The following is a 20,732-nucleotide window of genomic DNA, read 5'->3' as shown; positions in this document are numbered from 1 at the left end:
GAAAGATCGACATACTCTACGTACGGCTTATTTCAGATATTGCAAATTCCTCCTCCGGCTTCCTAGATGGCACCGAAACAAAAAAATAATAGCTCGATTTGGTTTAATTGATTTACCTTCTCGGATTCGGTCTTCCAGTGATGATTTATGTAAAAAGACCATCAACTTTATTCACGTTTATGACCCTCTCCAGCCTTTTTTCCATATTGATACTGGTTAATTAGTCCATGTTGTCTTTTGATAGTTTGAATTTTGTTTTCCTTCGCTGTTTATCGTATTTGTTTTTGTTTATTTATAATACTCCGTACTTTGTGTTTTTTATACTTTACGGGTAATAAAGTTCATTCATTCATTACCGCCCTCTTCAAAATTCTGGTCTTCTTTCTTTCGGTATGTGGCTGAGTTCTGAAGATTGGTTCGGCATTTATAGTTTACAAAACCTTGATGAGAAAACAGCCACGTTTCATATAAAGCTAATTGATAAATATCAAATTTGTTTCCCAGAAAAAAGGTTTAAAAGGTGCTCAAGTGATAAACCCTTTATTAACCAAACAATAAAAACACAAATTAGAACCAAATTGAAGCTGTTTAAAAATGGTAAACTCGATAAAGCCAATATAGTAAGAAAATCAATTAAAAGAGAAATTCGTAAATTGGCACGATTGTACTACAAAAATAAGATCGAAGAATTGTTCACTAACAAGCCAAAAAACTGGTATTCTGAGGTTAAAAAGCTATGTGGCAGGAGTCTTGACCAGCTTAATTTCAACTTACCAGAGTCCCCTGATGTTAATGCAAATAGTCTAAATAAATTTCTCACTTCCATTGAACCCCAACCCCCTTTTCCCGACTATTTTCCTGTCTGAGATTGAAAAAAGAATTAAGATACTAAGAAAGACAAGTGTTTGTCCTTTGGATATTCCGTTTCCTCTTATTAGAGCCTTTGGTGACTTCCTGTCTAAGCCCTTGTCTGTCCTGTTTAACTAAATTACTAAGTCTAGGCAAATTCCAACAATTTGGAAACAGGTTTTCACTACTCCTTTGAAAAAAAAAACGGAAAACATGGCTTTGAAGGCGTTTGACCTATTACGCTTACTCCTATTTTTTCAAAATTGTATGAAGGATTCCTTGCAGATTTGCTAAAGGAAAAAATTATACCTCTTACTGACCTGAAGCGATTCGGAAACCTAAAATCAACTTCTACTCCCCACTACCTCGTTTCTCTTATTGACCATATCCGGAAAATCCTCAAAAAGCCTAATTCCTGGCTAAACTTAATTTCCATTGACTTTCAGAAAGCCAATGACCTTGTTAACCACATTATTTTAATTGAGAAACTGTAAAGCGAGTTCAATATCGATCCCTTACTGATAAAATTGGTTGCATCCTTTTTAACAAATAGATCGCAGGTGGTTAAATACCAGAATAGGTTAGATTTGTTGACCACATCCGGAAAATCCTCGAAAAGCCTAAAAACTGGCTAAACTTAATTTCCGTTGATCTTCAGAAAGCCTTTGACCTTGTTAACCACAATATTTTAATTGAAAAACTAGAAAGCAAGTTCAATATCGATCCCTTACTGATAAAATTGGTTGCATCCTCTTTAACAAATAGATCGCAGGTGGTTAAATACCAGAACCATTACCCAAATCCTCTCCCTATCTACAATGGCATACCCCAAGGAGCTCTCCTAGGCCCCCTCCTTTTTTCAGTCATGATTAATAGCCTCGCGAAGGAAGTTCCTGACCGTTGGAAATTTGTTGATGACCTAACGATTGTTGGAAGTTGCTTCAGAAATTTAATAAGCGACCCTATGAGTATCCTCAATGAAATTGGAAGTGAGGCTTTGGACCTAGATATGACAGTAAACCCCTCTAAGTCCATGATAATGCTGATTTATTTCCTCAAATCCTCGCCCTGTTTTCTTAATCCTATCCCTCCTGAAATCTATGCGTCCTCGGTTAAATTACTTCGGTTAAATATTGGGTATGATAATACCCATTATTATAGTGATAATGAAAAGGTACACTTATTTGCAACTCTTTTCTCAAATAAGCTAACATCAAGTAATAACATTTAACTCTTTTCGCAAATAAGCTAACATCAATTAATAACAGCTCACCACTCCTCAATCTCAATAAATCCTATATGCCAGCCTCGTGCAGCCTCAAAATATATAAACTGCTCATTCTCAATTCATGAACTAGATAATTCAATACAACAAATTAAGGCTAAGGCTACAATAGCATACATGCTACATGGATAAATAATCTCGCCCATTCTTATAGACAGGAACTCCTAAATTGCCATAATAATGCATGACCTACATTAAAGTTACTTGGAGTCAAAATTTCTTCAAATTTAAAGCGGAATATCCACGTTAAAGATATCATCCATAAAGCTAATGCGTCTATCGCCCTCCTTAAGCTCTTAAATAAATATAGCGTCCCCCCTTCTCACTCCTTAAGGTTGGACACGTCTTTTGTCCGCCGGCATCTTGAATATGCTTGTCCAGTTAGGCACCCTTGCATCTCCCGTGAAGAAGCAGACAAAATTGAGTCAATCCAAAAAAGAGCATTGCGAATAATTTTCAAAGAAGGCAAGGTGCCTTAATCCCTGTTCCTAAAAAAAAAAAGCTAGTTTGGAAACCCTTGAACGAAGGAGGTCGTCGTTGTGCGTCCAAATTTCAAAAATGCAATAACGAACCCTCGTACGGCAAGTATTTGCCCCAAACGTCACTCACCAACCAGATTACGACAGCCTCGAGCTGTTTCTGAGCCTATCCCAGTTTTGTCCCCCATTCGCTGCGTTACTTCCAGATATGAAAAAACCTTTGTCCCCTTCATCACAGAAAAAATAAATCAAATAGCCAACTAGTCTCTCCCCCCTTTTTTTCATTTGAGGTGCTTTAGGTCGTTGCACGAATTTGCTTGCCCCCCGCTGTTTTGGTTTAGTTTCCCCCTTTAATTCATACGTGTTTTTCGTGTGTTTTATACTTCGTTCTTTTTTTTGTGAGTTTTTGGACTTTTTTAGTGTCCCTTTTAATTTGTAGATATATATGTTTATTTCTTGTTCTTTTCTGTATTATTAGATTTTTTTGTCCCCTTCCCTTTTTTCTGACTTGTATTTGTTGTTGAAGTTTAGTTTGACCGATTTTTGTTTGTTTGACTCATAATTTGATTATTCATTATTATTACTGTTTTTTGCTTTGTTAGTCGACTCCGAAGTCCGAATTCGACCCTTTTAGGGCTTTTGATAGTGATCTTTTTGAAACAAATATCTTATCTTTTCCAAAAGCAGCCCCCCTCTCCAGACTCCTTCTTCAAAATGCCCAAGCTCACATTATTATTGGAGAGAATTGCCAAGGCTGAGCCAACTAGCCTCCACATTCAATGAAAAGAGGTCTGCCTGGCCACCCCTCCCAAGCAGAAATGAATCAGAAGCATTACAAGGAATTAACCCTCTAATAAATGACTGGCCGAATGAACAACCAAACAAGCTAACACCTAATATTTACCTCTTCATACTAAACTTTAATGCCATGAACCTACACAAGCCACAGAAACAAAAATCATAAATGAATTGGCAAACATCCGATCACATGCTTATTAAAGCAAAAAAGGATCTTTCTTTGCTCCTAGCAAAGCTAAACATCAACGCAGAGTCAAATGAAAACTAGAGCAACAAAGCAGCACATCTCAATACCTTAGTTCAATGTAAGATCACTTTCAAAAAATAAGCTAAATGAACTAGTATTGCTTATGAATAACAATGCCATTGATATTGTTTGTCTTCAGGCAACCCATTTGATCAAAAATCAACCAAGAAAGTCTCCAGCGTATACTATCCTAAGAAAGGATAGGTCATCAGAGAGAAAAGGATGTGGTGTTACTTTAATAATAAATTATAATATCAAATTTCTGGCATTAACTTTCCAGATTTTTAAACTGACGCTGATGCAGTTGGGATTATTCTTCGGGTGAATAATACCAACATTTACACAGTAAGCTTTACCACCCAATTGGTCAATTTGCAGATGCCATGGATTTCTTCAGTTATATAAATAATTGTAATATGCTAAAAAAATGTAATTATTTGTGGAGATTTCAATACCAACAGCCTTTTGTGGGTGGATGAGTCAGCGAATAAAGCTGGCAAGTTTATTGAAAGTTTTATATCAAATAATACTGAATTAGCAGTTCCTACTCCTCCAAATCTAAATATATATTTTAACCTCAAAAGTGTACAATTTTCCTCACTTGACCTACAAATTGTGTCAATAAATATTTTGAATACAATTTATAAAAAGAAAATTGATAACCTTTGCACATACCACACTGCCATAGTTTCATCATTAAATGAACCCGCTAAAACTCTATCACATGCTCCCGAATATATTACCACTAAAGCAATTGGACTATGTTCAAAATGTGCTTAAAGATAAATTATAACTCTTACCCAGGGATCACATATTTCACTTGTAAGAGCTGAAACACATGCTTAAGTTTTGGTCTCCATACTAACAATCACAGCTAATCATGCTATCCTCAAGAAAACAACCCCTAATCATATTCCTCAAGCATGGTGGGTAAATGAGTGCCAAAATAAATGGACAATAAAAAAGACAACTAGGAGAACATGTCTAAGAAAAAGACCTGTCATCTGCTACATATTTAAATATATTACAAGCAGAGGCTATTTCAAGAGGGCTAATAACTGCTAAATATAATTACTGGAATAATTTTGTAAATAGTCTTTCCAGAGAAACTTGTAAGCCAACTATGCATAAGCTCAGAAGGCACATTGGAGGGAAAAGAATATCCCCCAACTCAATCCAGTATGGGCTATTATATGATAATACCCATTATTTTAATGATAATGAAAAGGTAAACTTATTTGCAACTCTTTTCTCAAATAAGCTAACATCAAGTAATAACATTTAACTCTTTTCTCAAATAAGCTAACATCAAGTAATAACAGCTCACCCCCCCCTCTCCAATCTCAATAAATCCTATATACCAGCCTCGCCCAGGCTCAAAATATATAACCTGTTCATTCTCAATTCACGAACTAGATAATTCAATACAACAAATTAAGGCTAAGGCTACAAATAGCTACAATAGCATACATGCTACATGGATAAAGAATCTCGCCCATTCTTATAGACAGGAACTCCTAAATTGCCATAATAATGCATGACCTACATTCACATTCCCTAGTGTTTGGAATAAAAACGACATGAAAACTATGGCTATAATCAAAACAAGCATGAATCAATTCCTATTTCCAATATATTTTAAACAGAATCATAAGAAAAAAAACTTAAGTAAGATAAAAAGATCTTTTTTTTAAACTACTTAGTAAAAATTTGTATACTGCTGTGTCTTTTAATCCAAAACTCATTCCCTGCAAAAATAGGTTTTGAGCAAAACATTTATGTGGAAGTCAGACCCTCTGTGCTGATTTGTGAAACATTACAAGTAGATATCTATTAGTAGATACTAGATATCTAGATATCTAACAAGTAGATACTAGATATCTATTTCTTATCATTGTTCAAGATTTACTATTTGCTGTCACTTATCATGCAACTGCTAAAATTTGGGGTGCAGTACCTGTATTTTGTTGTGAAGGTGCTTTGATTTTGCATGGCCAAGGTAGGTAGGAATAATCAACCTTCATAACTTTCAATGCTATTTATTGGGTCAAATTTTACATTTCACTAGACAACTTAAGGACTAGGTTCTTCTTCGGTTAAGGACTTTAGGTTCATCTTGGTATTTTTCAACAGCTGAATTAACAAAAAATATTTTATTCGATATCCCAATTGTAGCACATTTATAATGGTAACATCTAAGACACCATTAGGGAAACAACAAGCATATTCAAAGCAATTGCAATTACCCATTGAAGCTGGTATATCTGAACATTTTCATAAACTAAAACCATTCATCAGCTCAGGTCATTCAAGTTAAAGCTAACAGTACTTTTGAAGACATACAAGTGAAAACATAGCCTGTAGGCAATGTTTTGAAAAAGACTGAGCAAAAAAGAGAAAAAAAAGGAAAACAAACAACAACAGACAGCACCAAATACAAAATATGTGATTAAAAAAAGGGTACATTTATTGTGCACTTTCCTGAAAAATTGTTCTTTTAGATTTAGAAGAAATTCAAAAAGAAAGTTTTAATATTTTCAAAAGCAATAGTGCAAGATCAAAAAATACATTATAGATAAAGTATGTTTTTGCAACAACAAACAAACAAGCAATTCCATAGGGATTACTGAAACTTTTTAAAGGATTTCCAAAAAGGAGGTTAATGCTTTTGTCAAATAAGAAAACCCATGATGCATTTAGGAATTGTTTTCGAAAGGGGGGTTCAACTTACTCTAGACACATCTTAACCTTCTAACACAAATTTTACCAAAGGCAAAAAAAGTAAAAAAAAAACAACAGAATTTCTCAGAAATACATGGTAAACTAGGACAAAGGTAAGCAAAAACGAATGACTTATGCTAGGCTGATGATATTTTTAAAGAAACATTAAATTTCAGCAACAAATATACGAGTATTTGGTAAGAAGTATCAGGAGTGTTTACCCTAGTCTTATCCTTAAGGATGGAAATATATAGGGAGGTAAAATCTACATTCCAAGACCACAAAACAACCTTTATAGGCAACATCAAATCATTAAGAAAGGAAAAATGTCTCCTTTGGAGCATGTAAGGTATTGGTTGAAATCTAATAAGCAGGGTTTAGTAGGAATTTGGCACACACTATACTGCTGCATGTGTCTTGCATGCTAACACAAGGTTATTAGTACTTCAGATAAAACAGCCATTTTAATAGCATCTTATTTTAAATCAATTGAAAAATGAATAATTTTGTATTATAATGGCCTATTCCAAAAGTAAAGTGACCTGGAATGGTAGGGACAGAACAAGCTGGAACATTATTTTTGTTGGGATGGAATGTTTTTAGGAGGTTCAAAAATAGGCCAAAAACTTTGTTGCTCATTAGTTTAAGCTACCAGCTGTAAGTCAATAAGCCAAGAGACCCTAATGGACAAATAAAGTCATTTAGGAACATGGGCCTCCCAATAATAGGACCCAAAAACTATTTTTTGTTTTTAGGTTAAGCCACATTTTCTATCCTATGCTGTTATGCCAAGGATATATCAATGCAAAAGAGAGAATAGAGAATAATATAGCAAATACTCAGATAATAGGCCTAAAAAGCCAGCAATCTTTTTTCTGAACAATTACAAAAAAAATTCAAAATTTTCATTTTGTTCTGTAATTTCTGAGGATGGCCCTTGGACATAGGGTTGAAATATTCATTCTAATTTGTTTTCCATAGTCTATATATTTATAATTTGTATTATATTTATAATTTGTATATATATTTATATATACATCTAATTTGTTTTCCATAGTCTACATATTTATAATTTATAATTTGTTTTCCATAGTTTATATATACTGCTGATTCATTTTTTTTATTTTATACCTATTTGACTTTTTTGGTTTGTATACAAAAACGATATTTTGAAAACAACTGCATACCCATTTGCAACAGTCTTGCACCCTCCTGGGGGAAGAGGGGTACCCCATAGGTTGGAAACCAGTGCTTTAGCATGTTGATGTTAAAAGAGATTTTGATACTGTGAGTGAAAACAAATTTAATTAACATAATTATATTGAAAACAGTAGTGGAGCAAACAAAACCATGGCATATATGGTTTGTGATTGCTGCAAAGCATGTGATATTAGGCTAAAGGATGATAGTTGTGCCCTTTCATGTGATATGTGTGATGCATGGTTGTGCATTGAAATGAGCAAGTCAGAGTATGATTTGTTTAACAAGATGACACGTCGTCTTGGGTCACTCTGGCATTGTCCTATTTGCAAGCAAAAGGGCTCTGGAACTCAATGAATAACACCCAGTGAGATCAAAGACATAATAAAGAGTGAAATTAGGTGTTCATTTTCAACAATCGAAACTAAGCTTCAAGATAAATTTGAAAAACTACTGAAACCAATAAGTGATTGATTAACACAGATAGAAAAAGAGGTATCTGCCAAATGTTCTGTTGAGGATGTAAAGAAGCACGCCACTACATCACTCAAAGTCGAATTTGATAACCTTAGTGAAAAATTGAAAAATGAAATAAAAAGCAAAGAAACAGCCAATGATATTGTAGAAGATTTAGTCATGAAGCAAAAAATTTTAGTTGTATTTGGACTTCAAGAGGATCCAAACTGTAGTACTAAGAAGAGTCAAAATGAGGTGGATTTAAAGCTCCTGAATCAAGGAATTTTGCAGAATTGCCCTGTCAAATGTTCATTTACAGTTCGTTTGGGAAGACTAAATAATGGAAAATGTCGTCCAATCAAACTATTTTTCCGTAGCCCCATAGAACGTGATGCTGCTTCTTTCTTCTTGAGTGGTAACCTGAACACCATAAAATCCTCATACCCGACTTTTAACTTTTCTCATGATCACACAAAACTGGAACTTGCTCAAAAGAAAAGGTATAATGTTCTGAAAGAGGAACTTAACCAAAGAGTGACAGCACGAGAATCAGGTTGGAAAATTAGACGGAAAAGGTGGTCTAGAACTTGTAAAGATAAGCTCTTTTCGAGGTGAAAATAGCTCGCAAATCCCTAGGGAAGCAGTTATGGAACAATAGTTTCCTTGTGCTCTACACCAACGCAGATACTTTATCAAATAAAGTTGAAGAATTACAGTCATTGATGTCAGTGCATAAGCCTCATGTCGTTGTTATTACTGAATCTTTGCCTAAGAATTGTGCACATCCAGAAGCATATTTTCAACAGGTTGAAGGTTATACTTTATTAGTGAATACTAACTATAAACGTGGAATTTTTGTTTATGTTCATTCGTTGCTTAAGCACACAGAAGTAAATGATCCTCTAGCACTGAGTATTAGTGAATGTTTGGTGTTTGATGTAAAATTTCCTAGGTCTACAAATAGTATTAGAATTGTTGCAGTGTATAGAAGTCCTAGTGTTAATGAGCTATCTCCAAATAATTATGCAAATTTATTACAGTATCTTCACAATGTTTCAACCGTTAGTTCAAGGGTATTAGTGATGGGTGATTTTAACCTACCTTCCATTGATTGGAAAAATCAAATAACCTCGCTTTCTAATCAATCCTTTCTCATCATTTCCTTCAAAAATTGCAGGACACGTACCTATGTCAACACGTTCAGGAGCCTACACGATTTAGGGATGATTCGAATCCTTCTGTCCTTGACTTGGTAATAACAAAATCTCCTGATGATGTTAGAAATATTGAAATTCTACCTCCATTAGGAAAAAGTGATCACACCGTTCTTAAATTGTCATTAAAATCTTCAGGTGATGATCCTACTCCTCAAAAACAGACTCTTAAATATAATTACACTAAAGGCAATTATGAGTCTTTCCGAAATTTCATTTTATCACTATGTATCACAGAACAGTCGAGGGAAAATAAATACAATGTTAATGAGGTATTTGAGCTGATTCATGAGGCTTTGGTAGTGGGTCAAAACAAATTTATTCTGACAATAGCTTATAGTCAGCTTTATAAAAATAGGCAAACTCTTCCTCGAGAAATTCTACAAGCTATTAGCGAAAAAAATTATCGGTGGCGTGAGTATATTAAAATAAGAAGCACTGAGTCATGGATAAGATATAAAAGAGCAAGAAATAGAGCAACTAGTCTTCTTTGGTCAAATCATGAGGCACTTGAATCTTCTATCATTGCATCAGCTCAAAGTTGCCCGAAAAGGCTTTGGAAATATCTAAGAAAAAAACAGACTTCACAGTCCCCATCCTCAACTTCATTCACTGACCCTGAAACACAGACAAATATAGACGATGATAATGAAAAAGCTGAACATTTTAATAAACTTTTCTCATCTGTTTTTACATGACCTCACAGTGAAACTCCTATTGATCCTAATTTTTCTACCAATTTCACAATAGATTTTGATGATCAACAAGTTTTTGAGGTCTTGAAGCATCTTGACACAAATAAATCACCAGATATTCATGAATTTTCAAACCATATGATCCGAGAGCTTGCAACAGTACTCACTGAAAAACTGACACATTTGTATAATCTGTGTCTGGCGTCTGGTACTTGCCCTTTGGTATGGAAAAAGCAATAATCAAACCCCTGTATAAAAGTGGCACAAAAACGCAATTTAAAAACTATCGACCAATATCAAACACTTCAATTTTTTCCAGAGTTATGGAAAAACTAATTGTCAAGAGAATACAAAATTATTTCGAATCAAATCTTCTTTGGCATCCATCTCAACACGGATTCCGTAAAAAACGTTCATGTAATACATAGCTTTTGGAAGTAATTACTGACTTCCATAGGATGGCAGATGAAGGTCTCAGGTTTGATTGCATCAATATAGATTTTTCTAAGGCGTTTGATAAAATTTCCATTCCGCTTTTACTTCAAAAGTGTGAGGTATATAACCTTGGTGCCAGAACATTGAATTGGTGATTATCTAATAGGCAGGATGCACAAAGTGATTGTAGAGATAGTTTTAAGTGGCGTTCCACAAGGTAGTTGCCTTGGTCCAGTACTTTTTTGCCTTTTCATCAATGACTTGCCTCTTGTTGTCCACCATTCCACAATTAAAATGTTCGCAGATGATGTAAAGCTCTACCGCTCCTTGACAAATTCAGATGAAGCTTCGTTGCTTCAAAAAGACTTAGATGCAGTGCACAATTGGTGTAATGATAACTCCATGTTTGTCAACGAAAATAAGTGTATGGTTGTCCATTACTTCGGCAAAGTAGAACAAAGTTACCAATACCATCTTGCTGGACATTCAATCTTACCTGTTGAAAATGTCCGTGACCTTGGTGTTCATTTTGATTCTAGTCTTAGGTTTGACAAGCATGTTTCTGAAGTAACTCGTAAGGCAAACTATCAGCTATTATGTCTTAGACGGAATTTCCGTAAGTTTAGTCTCTGTTCATTCATTGCCATTTATAAATCAACAGTTCGACCTATACTCGAATACAATTCGTCAGTATGGTATCCATTGAATAAAGATGACAGAGCAAGGGTTGAAAAAATACAGTAAAGAGCAACTAAGCTTGTACCTTATTTGAAACATTTGCCGTATGAAAATAGACTGCACAGGCTAGGATTGTCAAGTCTTCAATTCCAAAGGGATAGGGGAGACATTATTAACACATTCCGTATTATCAAAGGCATTGATAATATAAGTACATCACAGTTCTTCACATTTAATGACACTAACAGGACCTGTTATCACCCACATAAATTGTACCCCTCACTTTCAAAAAGGAAAATAGGCCAACATTCATTTTACAGCAGGGTGTGGAAGCCATGGAATGACCTTTCACCTAAAACATTTCTAACAGATGACATAAACAGATTCAAAACAAGACTAGCAGAAACGAATTTTCAAAGTAAATCATTTTTAAATAATTTATAGTATTATTTGTCAGTGTTTGTTGTAGTGGTTATTTTCATTGATTTGTATGTGTGCATTATGTTGTCAGTATTGTCATAACTTCTATTTATTATGTTTATTGCGACAAGCTTGAAAGCTTACCGTATTTGGCATTAATAAATAAATAAATAAATATATCAATGGGACAGTAAGGTTTTGCAAATTTGACCATTTGCAAATTATATCCTACCCTTGTACATGCACATTTTTTTTTGAAAATGTGGAGGTTTCTATGTAAACTCTTGCCACTTAATGGGAGATCATCATTAGTTCAAAAATGCCTAGCTACAAGATATCTTATAATCCTTTCACAATCAACAGTGATTTAAAGGATAGGTCAGAAAAGGAAATGCAATGAAATACTCTTAGGAAAATTTCTAATCCTTTGTTTCTAGAACACCTAACAATTGATTTTATAGTTGTGTCCTCAAGACCTTAGTAAAAAAAAAAAACAATTAGTAATTCAATCAGTAGTAAAACATCAAATAATTCACAAGTACAGAATAAAACAATGTTCCCTGCAAAAACAAAGTTTTGAGTGGTTGCATTTGAATTTTTTAGATTTCTTTAGAAATTCTGCATCAACAATTTTTAATTGTTTATATGTATGTTGTCTTACAAAAATGAAAATCCATGGTAAACCACATTTATCTTCTCTTTTCCTAGTATGTCACATGCAGCTTCCAAAGATTGCATTAAATTGTATTTTTGCACTAAAGCAAAGATGCTACACATAATAATCTGTCATATTCCTTGTCAGCAACTGAGCAGTGCATGAAACTTGACTCAATAAATTTAGAGCCTAAATTACACCATCTGCCCTAAATATTCCTTTCTTGGGGTAAGCTTCAAGAGCCCATAGATTACTTGCAGGATTCAAGGAGACTAAATCTTGTCTTCAAAGACCCTGGGTCACACCACCTCAAATTGTCTGATACTTCAGCATTGGTAGTGTGGCTCTTTATAAGTAATGTCAATATTGTATGGCCTTTTCAGTGTGATGACATTATAGTGGCTCTTTTTTTACACTGCCAAGCTAATTGCAGTTGCTAATATTTTGACTTAGATTAAGAGAGCAAAAGAAGCACATACCTTGATTTTACTTAAAAGACTAATGTTAAATGTGAAACAGCATCTTAATATCCTTGTCTTGTAGCTGCTAACAAACAAAAATGCAATTCAAGTCTTTTTACACTCTATTTAAGTAGTGGAGCATAGGCTTAAATTATTTTTTTTTGAAGTCAAGAAGAGGTGGTTTATAGGCTAATACCAATTTAAAAGAGTTTAATACTTGTATGATATAGCCAATACTGAAAAGTTGTACAATCATTGACATTTTATAGAGCCAGTTTTTTTTGGTTTGTTTCTTTGAGCTTAGCATAAGACAAGAAAAAGAGAAGTGACAGAATCAATGGAAAATATATAATTTGGGCTACATATTTGCACAATAGAGGGGCTTGGTAAAGTACTTGGACAGTGCAAAGTTAGATAACAATTCATACCTTATAATATTCAGAATAACTGTACCTAACCCATTAGGCATGCAGACCCACAATACTTCACCCCACCCCACCCCTTAATGTGCAAATATATAGCCCAAATTTGTTTCTAAAGTATTATATTTTGATCATATATAGGTATATTTCATTAGGATTGACCCTCAGAGAAACATATTAGAAGAATATTAGGTAGGGCTATATCATATAAGTACCAACAGTTCATCAAGCTTTGGTAACTAGTTTAAGGCCAGGGCATTAGCCAAGCATAAGGGGGCTGAAGCTTGCATGTAGGACTAGTTAAGTTAAACTGGTAGCAACCCTAAAAATCTAAAATAGTCTATATATTAAATTTTAATGATGAAAGAATTTTATTATCTTGCTCATGTTTACTTTTGAGGGGGAAATAACATCTCCTATTGTTCTAGTTAAGCCTATAATTTTTAGAGGATCACAATTGCTTGCTTCACCCAAAGCAAAATATGCATTATAATGCTACACATAATATGTAAAGCTCTATAGGCTACTTGTAAAGCATACAAGGGATAATCAAATGTTATTACTCTTCTGTTGTAATTGCAGCCAGTCAGAAAAAGAATTTGTTGCCAAGATAACCCTTTCCCCATAACCAAGAAAGTAGTTCAGATAGACATGTAAAGCTATTTTGAACAGGAATGAATGAATAAGTAGGCTAGGTAACTATCCTAACTTTCATCAGAAAAATATGGGGCAGGTCTAGTCTAGGTCAAAAGTATCTAGCCCATAGGGTAAAACAACTGGTACTTGGTCACTTTGTTCACTCTTCACACTTTTTGACATTCAATCTACTATAACTAAGCCTACTTTTATTCTGTTGCCCTATTTGGAGCCTCTAATATCCCCTGTTACCATAAAAAAAACCTTATCATGCTTAATTATCACTGCAACCTTCATTTCCTGAAAGAAAATCAGATCTGTCTAGAATTCCTTTGGATAGCTTAAAGCAAAATGTGCCATAAGCTAAAGCAGTTTTGTGGGGAGCAGAAATATGCTCACACATAAAAGGCTACATTCTAGGCATTAATAACAGTCTAGGTAAGCATATTATCTCAGCTTTAAGAGCCTTGGTTTAGGGCAAGGCTATTTGAATTTAGAGGAATGATTTCCAAGTTCAGTCCACATGGCAGTTAACTAGCCTTGGGTTTGTGCATTGGTCTAGGCTGTTTCAGTCTGTGTTATTTCCTAAGCTTTGCAAAGATTTGGCTAAATTGACCTAGCCTAGTCCTACCCTTCAATTTAAGAAAATATAGGCTAGGCCCACAAACAGTTTGGGGGATTTTCTGGGGACAAGGAAGCTACCTTTTCTTAAAATAGGCTACCAATACTTCAGGCTTCAATAATCTTTTGATTAGTAGAAAAATTAGACCAGCCTGTGTGAAACCATTAGAAGTGGGATGACTTAACATTTCAATCCACATTGCTTGAACTTGGTCTATTCTGGCATGGCTATTTTGCAACTAAAATCAAATATTCTTCACAGCATAATAATGAAAAGCAGTTCAATATCTTAGAATATTGCTCACCTTATTCTCAAATGAGTCCTAAAATTTCTAATACAAAAAGGGAATGACAAGAGTTCCAAGAGTAAAGATTACTAGCCTACTATCTATTTGAATTCAAGAACTCAGAGTTGCGTTCGAATCACATTCCAAGTTGACTGAAACCAGCATTCTGACGTTTTATTTGTGATTCCGAGTTAACTTTTAGCGTTCGATTTGTAAAAGTTGACTGAAAGTTAATCAAAAGTTGACTTTTAACAACTTTTACATTTTGTACGTTCGTCTCAAGTTAACTCGGAAAGAGGGCAAAAGTTTTAATTATAGGTAATCATGGAGTATGTGTTCAGATGAATCCAGGATGAAGGCACCATTTTTGTGTACCAGTGTGGTGAGTTATTGAGCCAGATTTTTTGTTGTTGGGTAGGTTGCACTAAAATAGACTTAGAAACTATGTTATTATCCTTGTTAAAACTGGCTTTTTTCTTGTGTGGGTGGGTGGGTTTTATCTTTTACTGGGTGGGGGGATAGGTAGATAATAAAATGGTTAAGAAAAAACTTATAAAGTTATTGCAATAATAGTTAAAGTTACTGCAAAGCTACTTGAGCAATTATTTCAGAGCTGGGTATCCTAATACAATTTGTGTGGCCAGAAGTCTAATTGTTAGATTGCAAATTGTGATTTTCATTTGTCTTCTTTTAGTCATTCCATTCAAGATGCCTTGGATATTTTTTTTTTTTATTGTGATGGATTGTCTTAATGCTCTGGAAAGGTAAAATATTTCAATTGCATAGGATAGGTAAATTCCAGTAGGCTAATCAATTTAAAGTCCTAAATTAGCAAGGGAAGCGTTTAGTTCACTAAAAAATCACTTATATACAGTGATTTTTTTAAAATCACTGTATAATTGGAGTTCTTTCACCTCCAATTATACAGCCCTGTTTTTGGCCCCCTTTAGCCTGTATCCAGTTCCTGATTGCCATTTAGTCCAAATTGAATTTTTTCTGTTACTCATTTCTTGTCAATATTGCTAAGGGGTCATACTTAAGCACTAGAGAAGTATGCAGCTCTGCTTTACTTTAGCACCAACCCTCCTAATATGGAAATCTAAGGCTGAAATTGCATATTTCCTATTTATTCTGCCAATCTATACCTCAACCATAGTACCTGATAATTGAAGCAACTGTGGCAAAACAAGAACTGGAAAAATAAGTAGGCTAAAAGGTGGCAAAATACATTTAAAATTTATAATTTGGGCTATATATTAGCAAATTAGGCAGGTTGGGAGTAAATTTTTTGTTTTTTTCATATTTTGACTTAAAAATAAAGTGAATATACTACTTGATGCCTTTTTGTATGTTCTTTACAGATATAATTGCTATAAGATATAATTGATATAATTGCTTATGTATATATATATAATATAATAATATAATATAAGATATATAATTGATATAATATACAGATATAATTGCTTATGGGTGTGTTCCAGCTGATGGTTTTTCAGTAACTGCAGTTACTGCGTGGTAACTGCCCATTTTTAACTGCAGTAGAGCCAGTGGGAACAGCACAGTAACCTGACTAGCAGTAGCATCATTTTCAAATTAAATACATGTGTTCAAATTTAAGGGACAGTTTAATGCTGATTAGTATAATTTTTTTTAATTCCTGCTGTTTCAGAGCATTTAGAGAGGTTCTAAGCCAACCATGGGCATTTGGCTGTCACAAATGATTTTGCTCAAATGAGTTGGTGAAAAATAAATAGAAAATATAAATTTTCTCTTTTTTTTATTGTTTCAAGACTAGAATATCACAAAGCTGAGCATTCACATAGCTTGATTGTATTTTAAGCAAATACAATCCCTGATGGAGTTTTGTTGATACCTGTCTTAAATTGATTTGTCTAAATAAAATGGGCCTATAGCATTTATAGGACAGTAGTGGGACAACTATAGCAATTTTTTTTCAAATAATTATTGTTCTCTGGTCAAATTTGTGTTCCTTGCTAAGTGGTAGGCGCTTTGGGTTGGAACACTTTGTCCAAGGTGTATAGGTTTAATTCCTGGCATTGCCAGTTTATTTGGTTTTGGATAGGGGTTGGTAATATGACTAACCTCAGCTAGAATTGGCCCAACTTTAAATGAGTACAGATGGAAATCTAGGGACAGTAAGGAGGAAGGGCATGCAAGAGAATAGGCTGGCTGGTCCTTAGCTTCCTATTGCACTGCCTGGCTAAAGGACCACCAGGTCCTTTACTGGCCTACTGACTTAGCCATAGAAACTTTCTTTCAAACCCATTAAATATAAGTAGAAATGAAGAATACCAGTGTGATGGTCCTTCCATTTCCCTGAAATGTGGATGTATGGACAAATTTGTGGGTCATGAGAGATAGCTTGTGAATCTTCTGCAAGATTTAAAAATTTATGACAGTTGCTCAGGTTGGCAACTGAACACAGAAGTATAATTTTGTTATTTGTTTTTCTTTGTGGCTATTATGCTTATTTAATGTCAAGTATTTTAAAGTTAATCTCCTTTATTTTGTTTTTAATTGCCATGGCCCTAGGGCTTAAATACAATAAAACCTACTTATATCCATTGATTTTCTTTAAATAGATAGGAGTTCTGTGTGTCCTAGCTTCAGTAAATTTAAATGTAATTGTGAGACCAGGGATTACAAAGTAGGTGAAAACTTGCAAATGGACCTCTGGTATCAATAAAAATTTGTAAGAAATGGATATCAATTTAAAGATTAAAAAAAAACTGTTAGAAAACAAAGAAGACTAATGAATAAACAAAAGTATCCCTTTACAACCATTTAATGAATTGTCACAAATATTGGTCACCCTTAAGATTGAAATGAACAAAGCTTCAATTATGAATCCATTTTCCTTTAAACAGACTGAAGGGGCAAACCTCCAAGCTTTGACAAATTCAATCTCACTTTTGGGCAATCTCACCTATCCTTTTCAAAGGAAACTTTCTTTGGATGTTTCCAATCCAACTGAAAACAACAGGGACAGCATCAGGTACAAGTGATCTTCTACTTAGCCTACATACCAAAGGGAAAAACATGCATCTTTATACTATAATTTACCTCCAACCTGCCTAATGTGTAAATATATAGCCAAAATTATGTAGTTCCAATGTATTCTGTCACCTGTTACCTTTTCCGCCATTCTTACTTTGTTGCAATTGCTTCAATTAACAGGGAATTAAAGGTTGAGGGATAGATTGGCAGAATCAACAGGTAACATGTAACTTCAGCTATATATTTCTATATTAGGAGGGTTGGGGGTAAAGTAGAGCAGGAATGCATGTAAAATTATGTAAGCTATAATTATTGTGCAATTATAAAAATCGGTTTTCTTAACATATTTTTCTCTAGGCCTACAGGTCCTTTCTTTGGTTTATGCCACATCAAACATTGTATTCCCAGAGAAAAATAAGTAGCAACAAGCTATATATATACAAGCACATATTATTTATCAATGAGGACTCTAGTGCTTATCTGTGACCCCTCAGTAATATTGACAAGAAATGAGCAACAGACAAAATGAAATTTGAATGGCTATCAGAAACTGGATACAGGCTTAAGGGGGGTAAAAAAAAAACAGGGCTGTATAATTGAAATTCAAAAATAGGTGGTGAGTTTTTAGTGGAATAAATATTTCCCTAGCAAATTTCAACTATAGGTCATGAAAGGAGATTAATGTGAAGCTTGATCATTTTTAAACAATAATATGCACATAAAGAAAGAGAGTATAGCCTAGAGGGTTGTATACTCAACCATGCAGCTTGCCAAGACAATTTTAAGCTCCCATTATAAACTATGCACTCATAGCAGCAAATAGCAGCTACATCAGGCTAAAGGACCAATTACTACAACTTATCTTGAGGTTTTTGTGCAAGTCAACATGGGATTTGTGTTTTATTTTGGTGAGAATAGAAAAAGTATAAAAGGCATTTCTGACTTAAATTCCATACTTTACTCATTGTCAGACCTTTTGCCACTGTTGAAGAAGCAGCAAGCAAATTCAAGTGTTTAGACTCCCTAGGTAGGCTAGTTTGCTTTATACAGGCATTTTAGCTAATATCTTACCTCATAATGGCAATTTTAAAAAGCATTTTTTTTGCCCCTATATAATTAGAGCATATCTAAAATTTGAAGGATGTTTTTTACCAGACAGATAAAAGGTAAAATTCTAGTTGAGTTACTTCTTGCTATCTCAGAAAGAAGTTAGGTTAGGAAAATGAAACTTTCAGGGATGGGTCTATAGGCTAAAGCATATCCTGGGAAGGTATTTTAAAGTACCCACCTCCACTTCTTCTCCCTCTAGAGAGCCCTAAAATTTGACTCCATGACAGGTCTATACCTATTGAAATTTTGACAAAACAACATTTTACCTTAATTTTCAGGTACCATTTGCTTTTTCTCTGCCTTTAGTTCTGAAAATTCAATTCCTTTTATTTGAGTAGAATTCTGAGCCATATCAACATTTTTTTTTCAAAATTTAGGAAATGTTTTTCCATATCTTTAAAACCTTATAAATTGGGATTGAGCAAAGTTGTTAAGCTGAGAACAACTTTGTTGTACTTCATTTCAGCAGAAGATCTATTTTGTAAGGTTTCACTTTTATAACACAGATAGCCTATTTTTGAAGGTCATCAAGGGTCAGGGCCCTCTAGAGCAAGAATGAGTAGAGATATGTACTTTGAAATACCTTCCCAGGACATACTTTAGCCTGTAGACCCATCCCTTAAAGTTTCATTTTCCTAACCTATCCCCTTTCAGTGATATTTCAGAGAAAATTTGAGTGATATTTATATCACTCATATATTTCTCATATTTTATATCACTTTATATTTCAGTGATATTTTTCAGAGAAAAATAATTCAAATTTTTTCTCAAAAGAAGCTTGATTTTTAAAAATAAATGTATGTTTAACAGAAAGCAACTGACATCATATGAAATCCAATAAAAAAAAAATTCATGGAGAATAAATAATATCTGCCAAATATTTAACCTATAGTGAGGTGGCATAAAAGATTATTTCTAAATTTAGAAAACCCAGTGTTATGGCAACAACAGTATGGCAAATCAACAGGAATTGTCTTTTCAGAACTAAAGCCAGAGAAAAAGAAACTGATAACCCAAAATTTCAGGACCATTTAGAGGGAAAAGAAATGGAGGTAGGTACTTCAAAATACTTTCCTGGGACATACTTCAGCCTGCAGACACATCCCTGAAAGTTTCATTTTCCTAACCTAACCTCTTTCAAAGATAGTCAAAAGTAGCCAAAGTAAAATTTTGCCCCTACTTTATGTTAAAAATCTAGTTTAAACAGCAATCTCAATGAATACAGACTATATAACTAGGGAAAAGGGTAAAATTGGTGCAAACAGTATTACTGGCTTTCATATAAAGTGAATATACCACTTGATGCCTGTTTTAATGCTGTTTACATATATAATAATTGCTTTTACTGCAAATTCAGATTTAAACATTTTTTGGCCTCTTAAAAATGACCTAAATATGGGGTATAAAAAATCTGTAATAGATTAGAAACAAATTTGGGCTATATATTTGCACATCAGGGGGAGGGTGGGGGTAAAGCATAGCATATATGAAATAAGTAAACTAATCTTTGCTGTTTTTTTTTTATGTGTTTGTGCACATTGAATTTTAATGAGAAGAGAAATCACCAGTGCAACAGCACAAACATAAAAAAAATACACCAATGGTTAGTTACATATTTAATATATGCTATGCTTTACCCCCACCCCCTGATGTACAAATATATATCCCAAATTTGTTTCTAAGCTATTACAGATTTGTAATGACCCCACATATAGGCCATTTTTAAGAGGTCAAAAAGTGCTTAAATCTGAATTTGTGGTAGAAGCAATTATTATATTTATAAAGAGGATAAAAAAGGGCATGGAGTGGTATATTCACTTTATTTGAAAGCCAGTAATACTGTTTGCACCAATTTTACTGGGAAAAGAAGCCAATAATTTTTAGTTTTTAACTAACCTATAATATAAAGTTACAAACCAACCAATAATTTTTAGTTTTTTCAACTAAAAATTATAGGTTGGTTTAGAAACTAAGCCTGTTAGATTTGGTAATATTAGAATAACTCACCAATGTGATAGCTGCCTTCCTGAGAATCAACGTTT

The 20,732-nt window shown here is 34.0% G+C and overlaps 1 protein-coding gene across 3 annotated transcripts in view; it reads left to right on the top strand.

Annotated features, from left to right (window-relative positions):
* LOC136025188 (basic helix-loop-helix ARNT-like protein 1) overlaps positions 1 to 20,732 on the top strand; it is a 353,837-nt gene that overhangs the window by 63,808 nt on the left and 269,297 nt on the right. The gene's annotated exons all lie outside the window — the stretch shown is intronic.

The sequence above is a fragment of the Artemia franciscana genome, chromosome 1 (assembly GCF_032884065.1).
Source record: "Artemia franciscana chromosome 1, ASM3288406v1, whole genome shotgun sequence".
NCBI classification, from domain to species: domain Eukaryota; kingdom Metazoa; phylum Arthropoda; class Branchiopoda; order Anostraca; family Artemiidae; genus Artemia; species Artemia franciscana.
This window is presented reverse-complemented; position numbering and strand designations above follow the sequence as displayed.